The sequence below is a fragment of the Hyperolius riggenbachi genome, chromosome 3 (assembly GCF_040937935.1).
Source record: "Hyperolius riggenbachi isolate aHypRig1 chromosome 3, aHypRig1.pri, whole genome shotgun sequence".
Lineage (NCBI taxonomy): Eukaryota > Metazoa > Chordata > Amphibia > Anura > Hyperoliidae > Hyperolius > Hyperolius riggenbachi.
Genome location: NC_090648.1, coordinates 507003135 through 507023690, shown reverse-complemented (window position 1 = coordinate 507023690; position 20556 = coordinate 507003135). Strand labels below are relative to the sequence as shown.

Here is a 20556-nt window from a genome sequence, read left to right as displayed (position 1 = left end):
GCCTCAGAGTCGGAGAGGTGGTGTCCGACAATGGGGCCAATCTGGTTGCTGCCATAGACAGGGGAAGCCTGACCCACATCCCCTGTCTTGCCCACGTGCTGAACCTGGTGGTGCAGAAGTTCCTGCGCACCTACCAGGGGATGGGCGAACTGCTGGAAACGGCAAGGAATGTTGTGCGTCACTTCCGGCGCTCGGCTGCAGCCTGTGCGAGCCTGGAAGACGTGCAAAAGGAGCTGGATCTGCCACGCCATCGGCTGATCCTTGACGTTCCGACCCGCTGGAACTCCACCCTGGCGATGTTGGAGCGTCTGGTTGAACAGAGGCACGCTGTCAAACAGTACCTTGCCCTGGCCACTGTTTCCGCAGCTCAGAGAAGGGACAAGACCAGCAACATCCCGTCCATCGTCCCCGATGATGACTGGAGGCACATGCAGCAGGTGTGCTTTGTGCTGGCTCCCTTCCTGCAGGCCACAAACATGGTGAGCAGGGACCATGCTATGGTCTGCGAGTGGGTGCCCCTGGTTTCTCTGCTGAACAGGGCCCTCGATGCTTTGCTGGAACAGGGAGCGGCAGCCTTGGACCAGCAGGAGCGGCAACCAGCTGCGCAGTCCACCTCTGAGGGGGAGGAGGAGGAGGACTTGGTGGAGGTCCCTGACCTGGCTGCTGATGAGGGGGATCAGCACAGCGCAGCTGAGTTGGTGCGGGGGTGGAGAGAGGATGAGGCGGCAGAGGAGGAGGATGAGGACAGCACTGACGTCGATGTGCCAGCAGACGTGGCCCGCCTCTTCCCAATGGCAGCGCACATGCTGACGTGCCTGCGCAGGGACCCCAGGGTGATCCAGATGAAGCAGAGGGAGGACATCTGGATCAGCATGATGTTGGACCCACGCCTCAAGGGGAAGTTGAGCCAGTTCCTGCCGCCTGCAGGAGGAGACCCAGCGCAACAAATAAGGAGCTTGCAGCAGGCCCTTGTTGAGCGCTTGGAGGAAGCCTTCCCCCAGCCTTCCACCCCCACTGTCCAGCAGCCAGCACAGAGGCAGCAGCAGGTGCCTGCATCCAGCAGCAGCAAGCGCCCCACAGACCTGCTGTCTCTCAGCCACGAGCTCTACAGGACTGTAGAGGCTCCGGCAGCAGTGACTAGAGAGGAGATGCATGCAGCAGCATCCTCCTCCGGTCACAGCCAGCGCCTGACCCGCATGGTGGCTGACTACATGGGGTCGTACAGCGGGCTTGACAGCGATGCCCCTGTTGATCCCATGGAGTATTGGGTCAAGCGCATGGAGATCTGGAGCGAGCTAGCGCAGTACGCCCTGGAAGTGCTGTCCTGCCCCCCTTCCAGCGTGCTGTCCGAGCGCTGCTTCAGTGCAGCTGGTGGCGTGGTCACCGAGAAACGCTCACGTCTGTCTCACAAGTCTGTGGACAGACTGACGTTTCTGAAGATGAACCAGGCGTGGGTGGAAGGCGAGTTCCTGGCCCCTGTTGTCGGCGAGAGGGGGACATGAACTGGCTGCCGGAACCATCGTTAATGTGCCTTACCACCCTTTACCACCTCCTGGCTCCTGCTCACTAAGCCAGCCTGGTTCACTTTGACTATTACGTCGCCTGCAGCCACACATTTTACACCTACAGTGGGCTGCTGTGTACTGCCCTTCTGCTGTCTGTCTGTGTTTCCCACTGCCAGGGTACACAGAATTACCTTCTTCTGCTGCCACTCTGCCACCAGCTATTACGTCAAACAATAGCTATATTGGTTGCAAAACCAAAACCAAACAAACCATTAAAAAAAAAAAGGTTTAATTTTTCTGAGGTGCCCGGGTTGAAAACTGTGTTGTTCCAGTTGTGTATTGGACACAATGTGGGCTGCACGACCGCTGTCTGGGACCTCCTGTTGTGTTTATTTACAGCCCTGGTATCACCGCTAGGTACCAGGGCTATTATGTCACGCTGCCTGCCTGCTGCCACACTCACACTACTCCTCCATTCCTCCTGCTGCTGCTGTCTGTCTGTGTTTCCCACTGCCAGGGTACACAGAATTACCTTCTGCTGCCACACTGCCACCAGCTATTACGTCAAACAATAGCTGCTCACATAATTACTCCTCCATTCCTCCTCCTGCTGCTGCTGCTGTCTGTCTGTGTTTCCCACCGCCAGGGTACACAGATTTACCTTCTGCTGCCACTCTGCCACCAGCTATTACGTTAAAAAATAGCTATATATCTGTGTAATTGGTTGTAAAACCAAAACTACGAAACCATTACAAAAAAAGGTTTAATTTTTCTGAGGTGCCCGGGTTGAAAACTGTGTTGTCCCAGTTGTGTATTGGACACAATGTGGGCTGCACGACCGCTGTCTGGGACCTCCTGTTGTGTTTATTTACAGCCCTGGTATCACCGCTAGGTACCAGGGCTATTATGTCACGCTGCCTGCCTCATTGACTGCATGCTGCCACACACTCATCCTCCTCATCCTGCTGCTGAATTTACCTCCTGCTGTCTGTGTGTTTCCACTGCCAGGGAGCACATACAATGGCGCTTCCAACATGCGTGCGCCACCAGCTATTTGTTGTTACGCTCAAAAATAGCTGCATTTCTTTAAAAAAAAAAAATGAAAAGAGAAATAAGTGAAGAAGAAGACGATATAGAAGAAGATGAAGAAGAAGAAGATGAAGAAGAAGATGAAGATGAAGAAGAAGAAGAAGAAGAAGAAGAAGAAGAAGAAGAAGAAGAAGAAGAAGAAGAAGATGAAGAAGATGAAGATGAAGAAGATGAAGATGAAGAAGATGAAGAAGATGAAGAAGATGAAGATGAAGAAGATGAAGAAGAAGATGAAGAAGATGAAGATGAAGAAGATGAAGAAGATGAAGAAGATGAAGATGAAGAAGATGAAGAAGATGAAGAAGAAGATGAAGAAGATGAAGATGAAGAAGATGAAGAAGATGAAGAAGAAGATGAAGAAGATGAAGATGAAGAAGATGAAGAAGATGAAGAAGAAGATGAAGATGAAGAAGATGAAGAAGATGAAGAAGAAGATGAAGAAGATGAAGATGAAGAAGATGAAGATGAAGAAGATGAAGAAGAAGATGAAGAAGATGAAGATGAAGAAGATGAAGAAGATGAAGAAGAAGATGAAGATGAAGAAGATGAAGAAGATGAAGAAGAAGATGAAGAAGATGAAGATGAAGAAGATGAAGAAGAAGAAGAAGAAGATGAAGAAGAAGAAGATGAAGAAGAAGAAGAAGATATAGAAGAAGAAGAAGAAGATATAGAAGATAAAGAAGAAGAAGAAGAAGAAGAAGAAGAAGTATATACAGTACTGAACAAAATTCTGGACACAACTTCTCTTTTCACCTTTTTTTTTTTTAAAGGAACATCCCCACATAATCACTTGCTGTTGTTACTTGGAAAAAAATATGTTTCTTGCATCATTCACCCTCAAAACAAGTGTTGGGAAGCTTTTTAAGGCCAATTCGAATAGTCAGCTCGAATAATGAGCTCGAATACCGACTCGAATAGTGAGCTCGAAGTCCGAGGTCGAATCGAATAGTAAAATTTATTCGACTCGAATATTCGACTGACCTCGAATAATTTACTATTCGAATTCGACCAAACTCGAATTTTAAAAAGGGGTATTTGAGCACCACTACTCTATACATAGCAATCCCTGCCAATGGCAACTACAGTGTCAGAGGTGCAAGAAGGGGATGGGGAGCAGCTTGTTAGTGATTACCCCAAAGCACTCTATACATAGCAATCCCTGCCAATGGCAACTACAGTGTCAGAGGTGCAAGAAGGGGATGGGGAACAGCTTGTTACTGATTACCCCCAAGCACTCTATACATAGCAATCCCTGCCAATGGCAACTACAGTGTCAGAGGTGCAAGAGGGGGATGGGGAGCAGCTTGTTACTGATTACCCCCAAGCACTCTATGCATAGCAATCCCTGCCAATGGCAACTACAGTGTCAGAGGTGCAAGAAGGGGATGGGGAGCAGTGTGTTACTGATTACCCCCAAGCACTCTATACATAGCAATCCCTGCCAATGGCAACTACAGTGTCAGAGGTACAAGAAGGGGATGGGGAACAGCTTGTTACTGATTACCCCCAAGCACTCTATACATAACAATCCCTGCCAATGGCAACTACAGTGTCAGAGGTGCAAGAAGGGGATGGGGAACAGCTTGTTACTGATTACCCCCAAGCACTCTATACATAGCAATCCCTGCCAATGGCAACTACAGTGTCAGAGGTGCAAGAAGGGGATGGGGAACAGCTTGTTACTGATTACCCCCAAGCACTCTATACATAGCAATCCCTGCCAATGGCAACTACAGTGTCAGAGGTGCAAGAGGGGGATGGGGAGCAGCTTGTTACTGATTACCCCCAAGCACTCTATGCATAGCAATCCCTGCCAATGGCAACTACAGTGTCAGAGGTGCAAGAAGGGTATGGGGAGCAGCTTGTTACTGATTACCCCCAAGCACTCTATACATAGCAATCCCTGCCAATGGCAGCTACAGTGTCAGAGGTACAAGAAGGGGATGGGGAACAGCTTGTTACTGATTACCCCCAAGCACTCTATACATAGCAATCCCTGCCAATGGCGACTACAGTGTCAGAGGTGCAAGAAGGGGATGGGGAGCAGCTTGTTACTGATTACCCCCAAGCACTCTATACATAGCAATCCCTGCCAATGGCAACTACAGTGTCAGAGGTGCAAGAAGGGGATGGGGAGCAGCTTGTTACTGATTACCCCCAAGCACTCTATACATAGCAATCACTGCCAATGGCAACTACAGTGTCAGAGGTGCAAGAAGGGGATGGGGAACAGCTTGTTACTGATTACCCCCAAGCACTCTATACATAGCAATCACTGCCAATGGCAACTACAGTGTCAGAGGTGCAAGAAGGGGATGGGGAACAGCTTGTTACTGATTACCCCCAAGCACTCTATACATAGCAATCCCTGCCATTGGCGACTACAGTGTCAGAGGTGCAAGAAGGGGATGGGGAACAGCTTGTTACTGATTACCCCCAAGCACTATATACATAGCAATCCCTGCCAATGGCAACTACAGTGTCAGAGGTGCAAGAAGGGGATGGGGAACAGCTTGTTACTGATTACCCCCAAGCACTCTATACATAGCAATCCCTGCCAATGGCAACTACAGTGTCAGAGGTGCAAGAAGGGGATGGGGAGCAGCTTGTTACTGATTACCCCCAAGCACTCTATACATAGCAATCCCTGCCAATGGCAACTACAGTGTCAGAGGTGCAAGAAGGGGATGGGGAGCAGCTTGTTACTGATTACCCCCAAGCACTCTATACATAGCAATCCCTGCCAATGGCAACCACAGTGTCAGAGGTGCAAGAAGGGGATGGGAAGCAGCTTGTTACTGATTACCCCCAAGCACTCTATACATAGCAATCCCTGCCAATGGCAACTACAGAGTCAGAGGTGCAAGAGGGGGATGGGGAACAGCTTGTTAATGATTACCCCCAAGCACTCTATACATAGCAATCCCTGCCAATGGCAACCACAGTGTCAGAGGTGCAAGAAGAGGATGGGGAGGAGCTTGTTACTGATTACCCCCAAGCACTCTATACATAGCAATCCCTGCCAATGGCAACTACAGTGTCAGAGGTGCAAGAATGGGATGGGGAACAGCTTGTTACTAATTACCCCCAAGCACTCTATACATAGCAATCCCTGCCAATGGCAACTACAGTGTCAGAGGTGCAAGAATGGGATGGGGAACAGCTTGTTACTAATTACCCCCAAGCACTCTATACATAGCAATCCCTGCCAATGGCAACTACAGTGTCAGAGGTGCAAGAAGGGGATGGGGAACAGCTTGTTACTGATTACCCCCAAGCACTCTATACATAGCAATCCCTGCCAATGGCAACTACAGTGTCAGAGGTGCAAGAAGGGGATGGGGAGCAGCTTGTTACTGATTACCCCCAAGCACTCTATACATAGCAATCCCTGCCAATGGCAACTACAGTGTCAGAGGTGCAAGAAGGGGATGGGGAGCAGCTTGTTACTGATTACCCCCAAGCACTCTATACATAGCAATCCCTGCCAATGGCAACCACAGTGTCAGAGGTGCAAGAAGGGGATGGGAAGCAGCTTGTTACTGATTACCCCCAAGCACTCTATACATAGCAATCCCTGCCAATGGCAACTACAGAGTCAGAGGTGCAAGAGGGGGATGGGGAACAGCTTGTTAATGATTACCCCCAAGCACTCTATACATAGCAATCCCTGCCAATGGCAACCACAGTGTCAGAGGTGCAAGAAGAGGATGGGGAGGAGCTTGTTACTGATTACCCCCAAGCACTCTATACATAGCAATCCCTGCCAATGGCAACTACAGTGTCAGAGGTGCAAGAAGGGGATGGGGAGCTGCTTGTTACTGATTACCCCCAAGCACTCTATACATAGCAATCCCTGCCAATGGCAACTACAGTGTCAGAGGTGCAAGAAGGGGAGGGGAGCAGCTTGTTACTGATTACCCCCAAGCACTCTATACATAGCAATCCCTGCCAATGGCAACTACAGTGTCAGAGGTGCAAGAAGGGGAAGGGGAGCAGCTTGTTACTGATTACCCCCAAGCACTCTATACATAGCAATCCCTGCCAATGGCAACTACAGTGTCAGAGGTGCAAGAAGGGGAGGGGAGCAGCTTGTTACTGATTACCCCCAAGCACTCTATACATAGCAATCCCTGCCAATGGCAACTACAGTGTCAGAGGTGCAAGAAGGGGAAGGGGAGCAGCTTGTTACTGATTACCCCCAAGCAATCTATACATAGCAATCCCTGCCAATGGCAACCACAGTGTCAGAGGTGCAAGAAGAGGATGGGGAGGAGCTTGTTACTGATTACCCCCAAGCACTCTATACATAGCAATCCCTGCCAATGGCAACTACAGTGTCAGAGGTGCAAGAAGGGGAGAGGGAACAGTGTGTTAATGATTATTATCATACAAAGTATCTATAGAAGTGATTATTATCAGCACAGGGCCAATGAAGAGCTAATACTGTGTTTGAGGGAGGGACCTACAGGGCCCCTCTGGCCCAAAGGAAATCCCATCATGCTTTGCACAACATTAGGGGGAAAAAGCCTGGGCAGTTTTCTTTGATGGGGCGGAGTTTAACTAAAAATGCAGCTAAAAATGAGACTTCTATAAGAAAAACAAAGTTTTGATGCTGTGAAACTGTTAAAGAGACACCGAAGCGGAAAAAAAAAGTATGATATTATGATTTGTATGTGTAGCACAGCTAAGAAATAAAACATTAAGATCAGATACATCAGTGTAATTGTTTCCAGTACAGGAAGAGTTGAGAAACTCCAGTTGTTATCTCTATGCAAAAAAGCCATTAAGCTCTCCAACTAAGTTAGTCATGGAGAGGGCTGTTATCTGACTTTTATTATCTCAACTGTTCCTGGACTATTTACTTTTCCTCTGCTAGAGGAGAGGTCATTACTTCACAGACTGCTCTGAAAGACTCATTTTGAATGCTGAGTGTTGTGTAATCTGCACATATTATAGAATGATGCAATGTTAGAAAAAACACTATATACCTGAAAATAAAAGTATGAGAATATTTGCTGCTAATCTTCTAGTAATTATTCATAGTACACAACCAATTCACTATATCATATTTTTTTTTTCGCTTCAGTGTCTCTTTAAAGAAACTCCAAGCCTTTTCAGTGCTGCTGAGTAGATTTTTATCTGAGGATTCACTTTTTTAAACAAACACTGCACATTGCACATGACAATAAGCAGAGCTGCTGTCTGAATTTGATGCGTATAAATAAATCGCAAATGCAGAATCGCAAATGAAAAACAAAATGTGGTTGCAAAACATACACGGAAATTTGAGAAGAGTAAATCCTTCCTCAAGGTTCCCAGCACCACACATATCCATGCTTACACATTATTGACAGATTGCGCTTTTTCTGAGAGACCTACCTATCTCCTCCGGTTTTAGGACAGCTTTAGAAGGAAACTGCATCTTCTTAAAAGTCTCAGACAGTTTAGATTTTCTCTAATTCTGGGCATACACGGCTCGTTTTATATTATCAATCGAGCCGCTGATGGCTCGATTGATAATATTCAACCTGTCCGATACCCCACCGGATCAATTCTGCGCTCGATACCGGCGGCGAGAACAATGGGAGCAAACGAAACGCTGATTAGCAGCGCCCGCGGGGACGAGCGGGAATCGATCCGCGCACACGCACGGACGAGCGGTGACGCGCCGGCATCAAGCCACTGGCTCGATACCGGTGCATTCTCGAGCCGTGTATGTCCAGCATAAGACACTATTGATAAATTTGGCAGAGTTCGTCGGTAACGGCGGGGATGCGAGATTCATTGCGATGTTGAATCTACGTCCAGTAGATTCATAGGAGGGCTTAACCCTCCTGGCGGTTTATTAAAAACCGCCAGGGGGCAGCGCAGCCGTTTTTTTGATTTATTTTTTTTTAAAATCATGTAGCGAGCCTAGGGCTCGCTACATGATAGCCGCTGCTCAGCGGCATCCCCCCAGCCCCGCCGATCGCCTCCGGCGATAGGCGATCAGGAAATCCCGTTCAAAGAACGGGATTTCCTGGAGGGCTTCCTCCGTCGCCATGGCGACGGGGCGGGATGACGTCACCGACGTCATGGACGTCGTGACGTCTAAGGGAGTCCCGATCCACCCCTTGCCGCTGCCTGGTGCTGATAGGCCAGGCAGCGCAGGGGTCTAGGGGGGGGGGGGGCTGTGTTGCGACGCGGATAGCGGCGATCGAGCGCGGGGCGGCGGCGATCGAAGTGCTGACGCAGCTGGCAAAGTGCCAGCTGCGTTCAGCAAAAAAAAAATTACACAAATCGGCCCAGCAGGGCCTGAGAAAACCTCCTGCGCAGTTCGGGGTTACCGCCAGGAGGGTAGGCACAGGCAGGAGTTCTTTTTTGTTTTTTATTCACTAGAGTAGGTTCTCTTTCAAAGTAGGAATTTCCTAAAGGACCTTTTAAAAGAAAAAAAAAAAAAAAAAAAAAAAAAAAGGGCAGCAACAGCAAATCTATTCATTGCCTGCCAGGTTCACAACAATTGTCTGTTCTAGCGAACTACCTGACACAAACCATTACATCTCGTTTTTGAAGCCAATCGCTCGGCCCGCATTGCGTGATGTGTAGTTAAACTGCAGGAGACGCGTCGGAGATACCTTGTAGCTCGCACGAAATTCCCCCACTCCGAGCCAGACCATTAAGTTTCATTAGCCCTTTGTGCAACACATTTGTTATAATGACATTTAAATGATATGAAGAACAAATATAATTGAATAGTGATTATAATGGCGTGAAGGAGGATGGCGAGGGAGGCAGATAATGCCCTTGTTCTAACAATAACGGGGGATTTATTGAATTTTGGAAGCGTCATCCTGTGTTTAAATGTTATTAAGGAAGAATTAATGTCATTAGACTGACAAGCGGGAGAGCGTTGTGACTGTCAGCGGCTCAATGTAAACAGAGTTGTGTTTATGCTGATGTGGAATGTTAAGTAATTTATTGGCAAAATTACTTAAAGAAAACCAGTACTGAGAAAAAACTCCTGGAGATCGGCTATTTTCGCCTATTTCCGTGCGGAAAGCCGCAACAGAGCCCCCGCTGGAGCCATGAAAGGTAAATAAATCAGCGCTTATCAGCGCTTGTCAGGCTTATCGAGGGAGGATTCTGGGACACTTCGGAGGAGCCAGCGCTGGACTTCCTGCAACTACAAGGGAGGGGGAAACGTGTGAGTACCCCACAGGGTCTCTTTCTAATGGCATTATACTAACAAAACTAACATTTCAGTAACTACTCTTAGGTACATAAAAGAACATTTGAAAGCATTCCCTGTGTGTAAAAACTTTTGCTTTCATCGCTGAGAGCAGTACAGTCTCTGGCTAATTGGCAAATGTGATCATTGCTAGCTGAAGCTCTCTGAAGCGTGTGTCTTCATTCTGCCCCTCCCCTTCTCTGCTGAAGTGACTCAGCTGATGCCAGGGTGATGTGTCCATTCAGCAGAGGGAGGATAGAAGAGTGAAGACACAGGCAGAGAGTTTCCCCTCGACAGCAGTGATAGCATTTGCCGATAGAACAGAGATAAGCAAGCTTCTACAGCTCCCTGCAATGAAAGTAAAGCTTTTTTACACATTGGGAATGCTTTCAAATGTTCTTTTATGTATGTATGTATGAGTAGTTTCTGAAATGTTTTGGGAGTATAATCCCCCTTCAAGGTGGCCCTACACTGGCAGAGGGCCACCGAATGTGCCAAAAAGGTATGTGCCTCTCTGGTCGTAATCTGATGAGAATAAGTTCTATTCCTGCAACACACTGCACAGATTTTTAATAGATTTCCTCTTGGAATCTATTAAGAACCTAAGGAACCACTGCAGCAGGTCTCCCCCATGTAACAGTGTCTTTCCACTTTCATCCTGCAGGGGCATCTATTCTCGGTGACCCGGCAGCTTTTACATAGCCACATAACATGCCGCCGGCTGGGATGAAATTTAAAGGACACGGGAAGGATCATGCTGGAGGCAGGTAAGTACCTTCCGCTGCGAACACTCTGCAGGGGCCCGGGAGATGGTCACTATAACATGATGAGAGACCTACGGAAGCCGCCAGCCATCTGTTCAGCGTGATCGAGATCTACTGTCTACGTTTTGTTTTCAGTGAATTTTAAATAGTAAATAATGAGAAAACTGTTCCAGGCATTTTCCATCTTTACTGCCTCTGACTGAAGCCAAACCTAATGTAATTTCCTCCCTTACTCTTTTTTTTCTCCTAGAAACTGCACTGCACTGCTTTCTCTGTAAATGCATGTGAGAACAGCATAGATCATATTTCAGCAGCCTTTGCAGAGAGGTGAGGTGTACTTCCATTCTCAGCCTCCTGTCACACTGCACTTCCCTCAGCCAATCAGTGAGGAGCAGGAATGTGGGAGGGAAGATAACAAGCTACCCTCTCGTGGGCAATGTAACAAATAGAGCCAGGCCAAGATTTATTACAGCACAAACACTTATGATTGTATTGGAATGCTTACAATGCAGGGTTGGTTTGCAGGCTGCATAATAAAGTTAGAGCAAATGGAACTTGATATTATGGCTGGCGATCCTGCTTTTAAGCCCCATCTACACGATACGATTCTTTGTACGATTCAATGTTCGATCGGGATTCGATTCAATTCAATTTGATTTGCCATTGTTTTGCAATGGCAAATCGAATTGAATTGAATCCCAATCGGACATGTCGGATTTAATTGAATCGAAAATAGAATCGTAATCGAATAGTACAAAGAATCGTATCGTGTAAATTGCTTGAATTTCCTTTCCCAGCATTCCATGGTCACATGACCTCCCGTGCTTTCTCCGTGGAATGGAGGAGGGGCTCTGTATCCCTTGCTAATGATGTGGCTCCCCCCCCCTCCCAAGGGGACATAGTCTTAGAATGTTGGAGGTCCCTTGGCTGTGGAAGGAATGCACTTGTTATGTTGTGACTGCTGGTCTAATCACTGATAAATGTATTCAGCAATTTAATATTAATTGTCAGCAGTTTGGGATTGATTGGCATGCCTTAGTAATGAAAAAAACAAACATTAATTGGAAAGTATATGAAAGTCATGGTTATTATATGACTACTTGCAGGGCTGGATTTAAGCCAAGGCCAAATGGGCCATGGCCTAGGGCACCACAGGATCAAGTGCAGGTGGGCAGCAGGCTCTACTGGGGGGAGGGAGATACTGGGGGTGTCACCTGGCTATCTATACTTACCGTATAGATAGCCAGGTGACACCCCCAGTATGCTATCTGGCTACCTATACTGGAGGGGGGAGGGGTCACCTGGCTACCTATACTGGAGGTGGAAGGGTCATCTGGCTACCTATACTGGAGGGGGGGAGGGGACACCTGGCTACCTATACTGGAGGTGGAAGGGTCATCTGGCTACCTATACTGGAGGGGGGGGAAGGGTCATCTGGCTACCTATACTGGATGGGGGGGAAGGGTCATCTGGATACCTATACTGGAGGGGGAGGGGTCATCTGGCTACCTATACTGGAGGGGGGAGGGATCATCTGGCTACCTATACTGGAGGGGTCATCTGGCTACCTATACTGGAGGGGGGAAGGGTCATCTGGCTACCTATACTGGAGGGGGGGAGGGGTCATCTGGCTACTTATACTGGAGGGGGAAGGGGTCATCTGGCTACCTATACTGGAGGGGGAAGGGGTCATCTGGCTACCTATACTGGAGGGGAAAGGGGTCATCTGGCTACCTATACTGGAGGGGGGAGGGCCATCTGGCTACCTATACTGGAGGGGGGAGGGCCATCTGGCTACCTATACTGGAGAGGGGGAGGGGCCATCTGGCTACCTACACTGGAGAGGGAGGGGTCATTTGGCTACCTATACTGGAGGGAAAGTGGGAGGGGTCATCTGGCTACCTATACTGGAGGGAAAGTGGGAGGGGTCATCTGGCTACCTATACTGGAGGAGAGGCAGCTGCTGATAGTGGACTTGGGCGGTAAAGAGTACAAATATACCCCTGCCCTCTTGTAGAGATAAAAAGGGCTGAACCTAAACAGCTTTCACGACATATGACAAAATAATAAATTAAATGCTGAGGTATCTATTTAAAAAAAAACTTGCTATTAGCTTGCATTGAAGTTGGGTTACATCAGTATGACATGTACTTAACATTATTAATTAAGTCCGATACACGCTATATTAATAATTAATTATTAAAGCAAAATGTTCAGCTTTTAGTCATTAAGTCAGCAAATTAAAAAGCAATCGTGCTCAACTACAAGGTAATTGCTTTTTTACAGCAAGACTCTGCTGATTGAAATCCATTTATGGTGCAAATTATGACGGTATAAATAGATATTTAATGTGGTATTGTATTAACACTGGTAAGGCGTAAATAAGATAATTATTTAAAATAAGAGGGACTTTGGGCAAATGAGTGATGTGAAGCCAGGTTAGCAAGCGTACCAGTATATATATCCTCCTCGCAGTCACATATATAAGATTTCTCACATACTTCACCCCTCCTCTAGAATGCCTTTCCACAGCACATCTGTCACTCTCCAACCTTTGTAAGCTTTAAACGCTCCCTCAAAACTCACTTTTCCCGACAAGCATACTCTCTAACTTAGGCCATTCTCCCTTCAACCTCTCGCCAAGTTTTACTCCTTGCTAGTTAACCTAAACACACCCTGTCTGTATGTATACTGCACACTTACCCACCTCTTGTCCCCACCCCCCTTATTCCTTTAGATTGCAAGCTTGCAAGGGCAGGTGGCTCTCACCCATGCATCCATCTGAAAATGGCGCCTGTGAATAATGGCGCACAGTGTTGCCGCTAATCCGTTTGCCGCTTATCGCTATTTAACGTTAAAGCCTTATTGTTATTTAGCGTTAAAGCCTTATTGTTATTTAGCGTTAAAGCCTTATTGTTATTTAGCGTTAACACACAGAACCCTCTCTGTACCTATCCCTAACCCCTAAACCCCCCCGGTGGTGCCTAACCCTAAGACCCCCCTGGTGGTGCCTAACCCTAACCACCCCCCTGGTGGTGCCTAACCCTAACCACCCCCCTGGTGGTGCCTAACCCTAACCACCCCCTGGTGGTGCCTAACCCTAAGACCCACCCCCAGTGGTGCCTAACCCTAACCACCCCCCCTGGTGGTGCCTAACCCTAACCACCCCCCTGGTGGTGCCTAACCCTAAGACCCCCCTGGTGGTGCCTAACCCTAACCTTGACAGTGTTACATTAAATCCATTCATCATTTTGCAGTTAAATAACTTCTGCAGTTTGGCTTATGTAGGGCGCTATTGATAAATAACGTTAGTGTGTGCCGCTATTGATAAATAACGTTAGTGTGTGCCGTTTTTCTTCTTTTTTCCCTGTGCGCCATTATTATGCAGTACTAACGATAAATAGCGATAAGCGTATCTTTTTAATGCGGCGCCATTTCTATGCATAGGCACTGTGCGCCATTATTCACTGATCCCCTCTGATCTGTCGGTTCTGTCAGATTTCTACTTCCTACTGTAAGTGACAGCAACATAGGAGAAAAGTAATTTATGGCTCATTTTACTCTAAAAGAAATGTACATCTTATTTGTATGTGTTTACATGTAAAATACATTTTACAATTTTCGTGATTGTGGTTCTTTAAAGGGAGATAAATATAGCAGCCTCCAAATCCCTCTCTCTTCAGTTGTCCTTTAAAAAGACTCTGTAATATCAAAAACATCCCCTGGGGGGTACTCACCTCGGGTGGGGGAAGCCTCCGGATCCTAATGAGGCTTCCCACGCCGTCCTCTGTCCCACAGGGGTCTCGCTGCAGCCCTCCGAACAGCCGGCGACAGACCCGACTGTCAATTCAATATTTACCTTTGCTGGCTCCAGCGGGGGCGCTGTGGCTGCTTTCGGCTCCGAAGTAGGAGGAAATACCCGATCTCAGTCGGGTCCGCTCTACTGCGCAGGCGCCGTAAAGTTGCGCCTGCGCAGTAGAGCAGACCCGACGGCGATCGGGTATTTCCGCCTATTTCGGAGCCGACAGCCACCAGAGCGCCTGCGCAGGAGCCGGGAAGGTAAATATTGACATCATCTTGTATGGAGGGCTGCAGCGAGACCCCTGAGGGACGGAGGACGGCGTGGGAAGCCTCATTAGGATCCGGAGGCTTCCCCCACCCGAGGTGAGTACCCCCAGGGGACATTTTGACGTTACAGATTCTCTTTAAAGCTAATGGGAACCAATTTTAAAAAAAAAATCAGATGCTCACCTAAGGAGAGGTAGGCTCTGGGTCCCATAGAGCACCCCCTCTCCTCTCCCAATCCCCGTTGTTGTCCTGGCCCCCCGTAGCGCCATTCAACCGTTTCGGTCAAATACCGCTGGCTCCCGGCCGAAGGGAGGCTTCGGAAATGCCGCTCTACACTGCGCACGCGCCCTCTATGACGCACTCGCGTCTGCGCCGCCTGTCTTCGGGAGGACTCGGCTCCCAAAGACTTCCGAAGTCCCCTCGGCGGGGGATACGAACGGAGGAGCCAGCGCAGCACCGGGAGAGGAGAGGGATGGCTCATTAGGACCGAGCCTTCCCTCTCCTTAAGTGAGTATCTGTCTTTTTTTTTTTTTTTTTTTAAACGGGGTTACATTAGCTTTAATGGCCCGTACTCACGGGCTGCAGAAGTGGCCTGTCGCCAGCACACGTGAGCGTGTGGGCGACAGGCCGGCGACAGCTCCTCGCCAGGTCCCTCCGCGTACACACGCGGAAGAGGGACCAGTGGCGAGACGGAAGCTGTCGCCGACGTTCCTCCTCCCCCCGCCGGAAGCTCCATTTACCACAATGGAGGTTGCTGTCGCTAGTCCGCGTACTCACGCGGACTAGCGACAGTTGCGGGGGAGGTGCGGCGGCGACTGTCGCCATGCGATTGAAAGTTTCAATCGCATGGCGACATGAGCAACGGGCGACAGTTCGGGGTGCGCGCGCGTGCGACGGCCCATACTCACGGGCGACCTGTCGCCGCAACACGCGCGCGCCGCGTGTTGAGGCGACAAAAGTCCCTCGTGAGTATGGGCCATAAGAGTCTTTGTTGCAGCAATAACACCGACACACACACAGCACCAAAATGTTCAGCAAAAAAACAAACAAACAAACAAAACATTATCAAATTAATGTATATAGGTGGACCGGGGAACCCCATAATAAAAGGAAAAGTTATTTGTAATATTTCATGCGTTTTTTTTTTTATAAAATAAGTCGTGCAAATACGTTATAAAAACTGACACATTAGGAAAAAATCTCCTACGCCGCCTTCTGCTATGATTTCAGCACTCATTGCTCACTTAGAGACCTCAGGCACAATAAAGCAGAACAATATCAGAATCTCGAGGGTCACTACTCAAATTATAGCCTCATCGCATATAAAACGACGTACGACTATACCTTAATTGTTGCCATGGCAACAACGTATGCGCGCAGTGGGCCTCATTTACCCGAACGCCTCCTGGAGCGTAATAATGTTTTTTCTCGTATGAAGAAATATAATCATATAAGCTACATATTGTACAGCTGAGTCACTGAATTCCTAAAGGAACTTTTGTCATGTAAGCAGGGCCGGATTTCTACTTTTCAGAGCCCTAGGCCAACTTTTAACAACCGCGCCCCCCCCCCCCCCCCCCAAACACACACACACACACACACACACACAAAATAAATTATGCTACTGCCTTTCATCCCTGTTTCCATGAAGCCCATACATGTATCGATTTCCTGGAAGAATTAATCAGTAATCAAATCTGCAGGGTGTAATGATCCGCTCAGCTGTCTGCACAGGCAGACAGCTGTTTGACCATTCCTTAAGTCTGTCATTTATTCTGTCTCTGTGCTCTCTCTCTTTAGGGGCTATCTTGCCCTGCATTGCTTCCCCACGTACAATTTCTATCTGGCATCTGTGGTAGTTCAGAGGGATTGTTCCTCTGTTCTCCACAGCTCCTTCTGCCGGCAGAAATCCCCCTCTACAGATGCACCGCAGCTGGGTTATCTCAGATTATACGTTTGTGGAGGATTTCCGCTGTGTCAGCGCTCATCCTGTGCGCTGACCACGGAAATAATTCCACAATTGTTACACAGGGGGTTGATTTCGCAAATTATTTCTTTTAGAATGCTTTTTGATCAATTTTGACCTAAAAATGATTGAAAGTATTGATCAAACTAGATGAAATATTTAACATTAACTGGCCTGATGTCGCAGTTTGTCTGCGGCGCAAAGCGTTGCACTGGATAGAACAGTGTAATGCTGCGGTTCAATCAATTTCTAATTGATGTCCTGCTGGAATTTATTAAAAATCTTTGTACTGTGTGTGGTAGGAATCAATTCCACTCTGATTTGATCTGATGATCAGAGTAAAATCGATTGTTCTGGCATATTTCAGGATCATCTGTCAGGACTGTGTGAATTCTCACTTCCTCCTGTGTCTAGCGTTTTTGAATAGTTATGTCAGTACAAGATGCGGCAGTGGTACAGGCGCTCCAGTGGCAATGAAGAAAGCTGGACACAGGAGAAGGTGAAGGAGTTGCACCAGTGTGAAAGGTGGGCTGCTTCCACACACTTACCACAGGCTTGGGGGTAGGACACATACACTTGTAGGGGAGACTGGTTAGGAGTCATCAACAATACTGCCATGCGCACCCAATCGGGCTCTTTCGACTATTACGATTTTTCCAGCATGACAGATTGGAAGTTTCAGCTGGAAATCAATGGAAACCTTCAATTGGGTGACTGACCATGCTGTGGCATCAATCTAAGCCAGATTTGATCATTATGATTGAATTGGCAGGGATATTTATTGCCAAAAAAAACAAGTAATGTGTTTAGACATCTCAATCATGCAGTCAAGCAAGCTGAGACAGACAGAGCAGTCAGTAGCAGCCCTCATCACCAGCAAGTCAGTCACCTTATCTAAATTGCACCTGAGTGCAGACAGCCATTGTTTATTTGTTCTCCCTCTGTCCCCATATCACTCACCCCAGCTGAGGTTTGTGTGGAAATCTCCAAATTGTGGAAGCCAGTTTGATCGGAGGGAGGAAAAAGTTTACATTTGTTTCTCACCCGGCAGTAGAGAAATTTATATGTGAAGCATGCAGCCCAGAGACAGAACTTGTGACAGCCAGGAACACAGAGCCGTACCCTGCAAGATCATCTCTGTACTGCCGCTACTCTGGTCCTCTCCTTCATCACTTCAATGGTCTGGCAGGGAAGTCAGATGGGACGGCGTGAGGCATGCAGTGGAGGACACTCAGCTAGCCGCTACCAAGCTGGTTTGTGTACACTGGCTGCCTCCCGGGCATGATCTCTTCCTGCTTCCTGTGTCCCACTCCCACCGGGATCTTTTATCCCCCAACTACTGCCGCCACCACATGTCACATGTCAGACCCGGCCATCCAGCTCGCCCCCGGCTGCCGCCCGCTGCTGTCTAAACTTTTTGCAGGGTGGACTGGGTCTGGCTACCGTCACTGCAGAGTGTGGTTGCTGGCAGAGGAGGAGAGTGCAGGCTGCCTGCAGCTGGAGGCTTTAATGATAGCCGTCCAGCGCTTTGATTGAGCTGGTTCCTCACACTTTGCTACCCGACAGCCGCCCTAAACAAGACTCATTTTCTGGCGCCCTAGGCCAGTGCCTAGGCTGGCCTTGCCAGAAATCCGGCCCTGCATGTAAGATTGATCGGTATATTTTACTATTTTTTCTCCTCCATACTGATATCAGCTGTCATTCCTCACAATGCAATTACCGAGACCATAAACTCCGTAAGAAAAATGATTGCGGTTTATTATCCAGCAATATAAGTGTATTAATAGTACAGCATTGCAATCTACTCTGAGTGGCCAAAAACTTAGAGACACCCCTTATTTGAAAGTAAACCAGTCCAGCAGTGACGTAACAGCGCAGACCTGCTTATATAAGGAACGCACAGCTTCGGACAACGTAATTAAAGATTTACCGAATATACTCGCATATAAGCCGACCCGTGTATAAGCCGAGGGGCCCACTTTTCCCACAGAAACCAGGAAAAAGTGATTGACTAGTGTATAAGCCCCCTCCCCAGTATAGCCCCCTCCTCAGTAGCCTGATGTGCCCCCAGTGAAAGTCAGCCCCTCTCCCCATAGCCAGGTGTACCCCAAGAATGATACGCTTGTGTCTCAAGACGCCACTAGATGGCATCATAGATATAAGACACAGCGATTGCCACACAGGAAGAATCCCTGGTCTTGTTGCTTGCATGCTCCACTCCACAAGTCGGGAGACACAGGTAGTCCTGAGCAGCGCACTCTGCACACCATGTTGCAGGGGATGGGGGGCACAGACACAGCAGGGAGTCAGCTGGCAAGAGCAGGATCACTAGTGCACAATCCTTACACTCCTCTGCCAGTAACAAAACCTGCTCCGCCATCTGTTCTGCTCCACTGACTCCCATATAAGCCGAGGGGTAACTTTTCAGCACATTTTTTATGCTGAAAAATTAGGCTTATACGCGAGTATATACAGTAAGCGACTTTGAACGAGGTCGCCAGTACAAGAAGAGCTGGTGGTAGCATCTGTGAAACAACGACTCTTTTAGGATTCTCTCGCCCAACAGTATCTCGGGTGTTAAGAGAGCGGCAGCTGAGGAAAAAAAAAAAACTTCAACTGATAAGGAATATTCTGGTGGAAAAATGCAATAGGTGAAAGGTGAGTAGCTCGCATAGTCCGCAGCAACAGAAGCGCAACAACACCACAAATTGCAGCTGAATTCAATGCAGGTGCATCACAAAGCATATCCCTTGTTGTTTTTAATTGGTTTTATTGTTCTGATCACTACGGTTTTTGGCTATGATTAATAAACTTTTGCAATTTGATTAATTCTATGGTCTGGTCTCGATCAGTCTATAATTTATGATATGACAGTGGACTATTCCTCTCTCAATTTGATTCCTAATGCTTTCCCTAGCACACTGTACATAACTATATAATTATTGTGGTTAGTGGTGCGCACCAATCATATTACATTGGACAAAGCATATCCCAGCACACAACAAGACAGACTTTGCAAAGGATGGGCTTTAGCAGCAGGAGATCATCAAGAGTGCCTGTGATATCACAGAAAATAGCAAAATACGCCTGTTTTGGGCCCTTGCCACCGTGCTCATTCAGTCTCAAATTGATTTGAGAATCATCAGTCAGAGTTTAACCTGCGTCCAAGGCCAGCTCAGGCCCCTGACCTCAACCCTATTGAGCATTTGTGGAACATAGTCGGAAGCAGGGCCGGTTTAAACAACAATGGGGCCCCAGGGCAAAATAAACCTAGGGGGCCCCCGAACAGATACCCCGGAACAAAAATCGGCATTAAGGGACCTTTTTTGCAGCTGGTATAGTCAGGGTATGAAGCCCCAGTCGGTCTGAGCTCCACATTCTGGCTATCCCAACCTGCATGGGGGACAAGGGGTTAAAAAGTTTCAGGAGGGGGGACCCCACATAATTAAAAAAAAAACAATTTTCCCACACTCCATAAAAAAAATTGGGAAAATAGGAAAAAATGCCAGGGTCCAGGGATCTTCATACAGCCATATTGCGGCTGTATAGCGATCCCTGGCCAAAGCACTGCGGCTGCGTATAGACCCCCTGGAAACCCCGTCAGGAAATGTATTGCTCTTTCCTTTGATACATGTAAAAGTACACTACCGTTAGGTTTGCTACTAAAAGGGACATTTACCGCATTTAAGGCTTCTTGCACACTGCAAGCGATTCCAATTCAGATTCCGCTTTTTAATCAGTTTTTACCTCCGATTCAGATTCCGATTTGCAGTGTGCAAGGAGCAAACTGCAAATCGGAATCGGAAGTAAAAACAGATTAAAAAGCGGAATCTGAATCTGAATCGCTTGCAGTGTGCAAGAGGCCTAAGGCTGCTTTCACAGTTAGACGTTACAGGCACACGTCAGACCAGCCTGTAACGCAGCCCCACCGCACAGCAATGAAAAATGAATGGG

At 47.8% G+C, this 20556-nt stretch overlaps 1 protein-coding gene across 3 annotated transcripts in view; it reads right to left on the bottom strand.

The window, feature by feature from the left end:
• Positions 1-20556, bottom strand: part of PRMT8 (protein arginine methyltransferase 8) — a 262574-nt gene that overhangs the window by 212136 nt on the left and 29882 nt on the right. Inside the window, exon 1 of one of the 3 annotated variants that reach the window (XM_068273129.1) lies at positions 17563-17680. The exons of the other annotated variants lie outside the window; for them this stretch is intronic. The gene's annotated coding sequence lies outside the window, so the exon portion shown is untranslated. Of the gene's footprint in view, positions 1-17562; positions 17681-20556 lie in introns of those variants that run through there. 3 annotated transcript variants of the gene reach the window in all.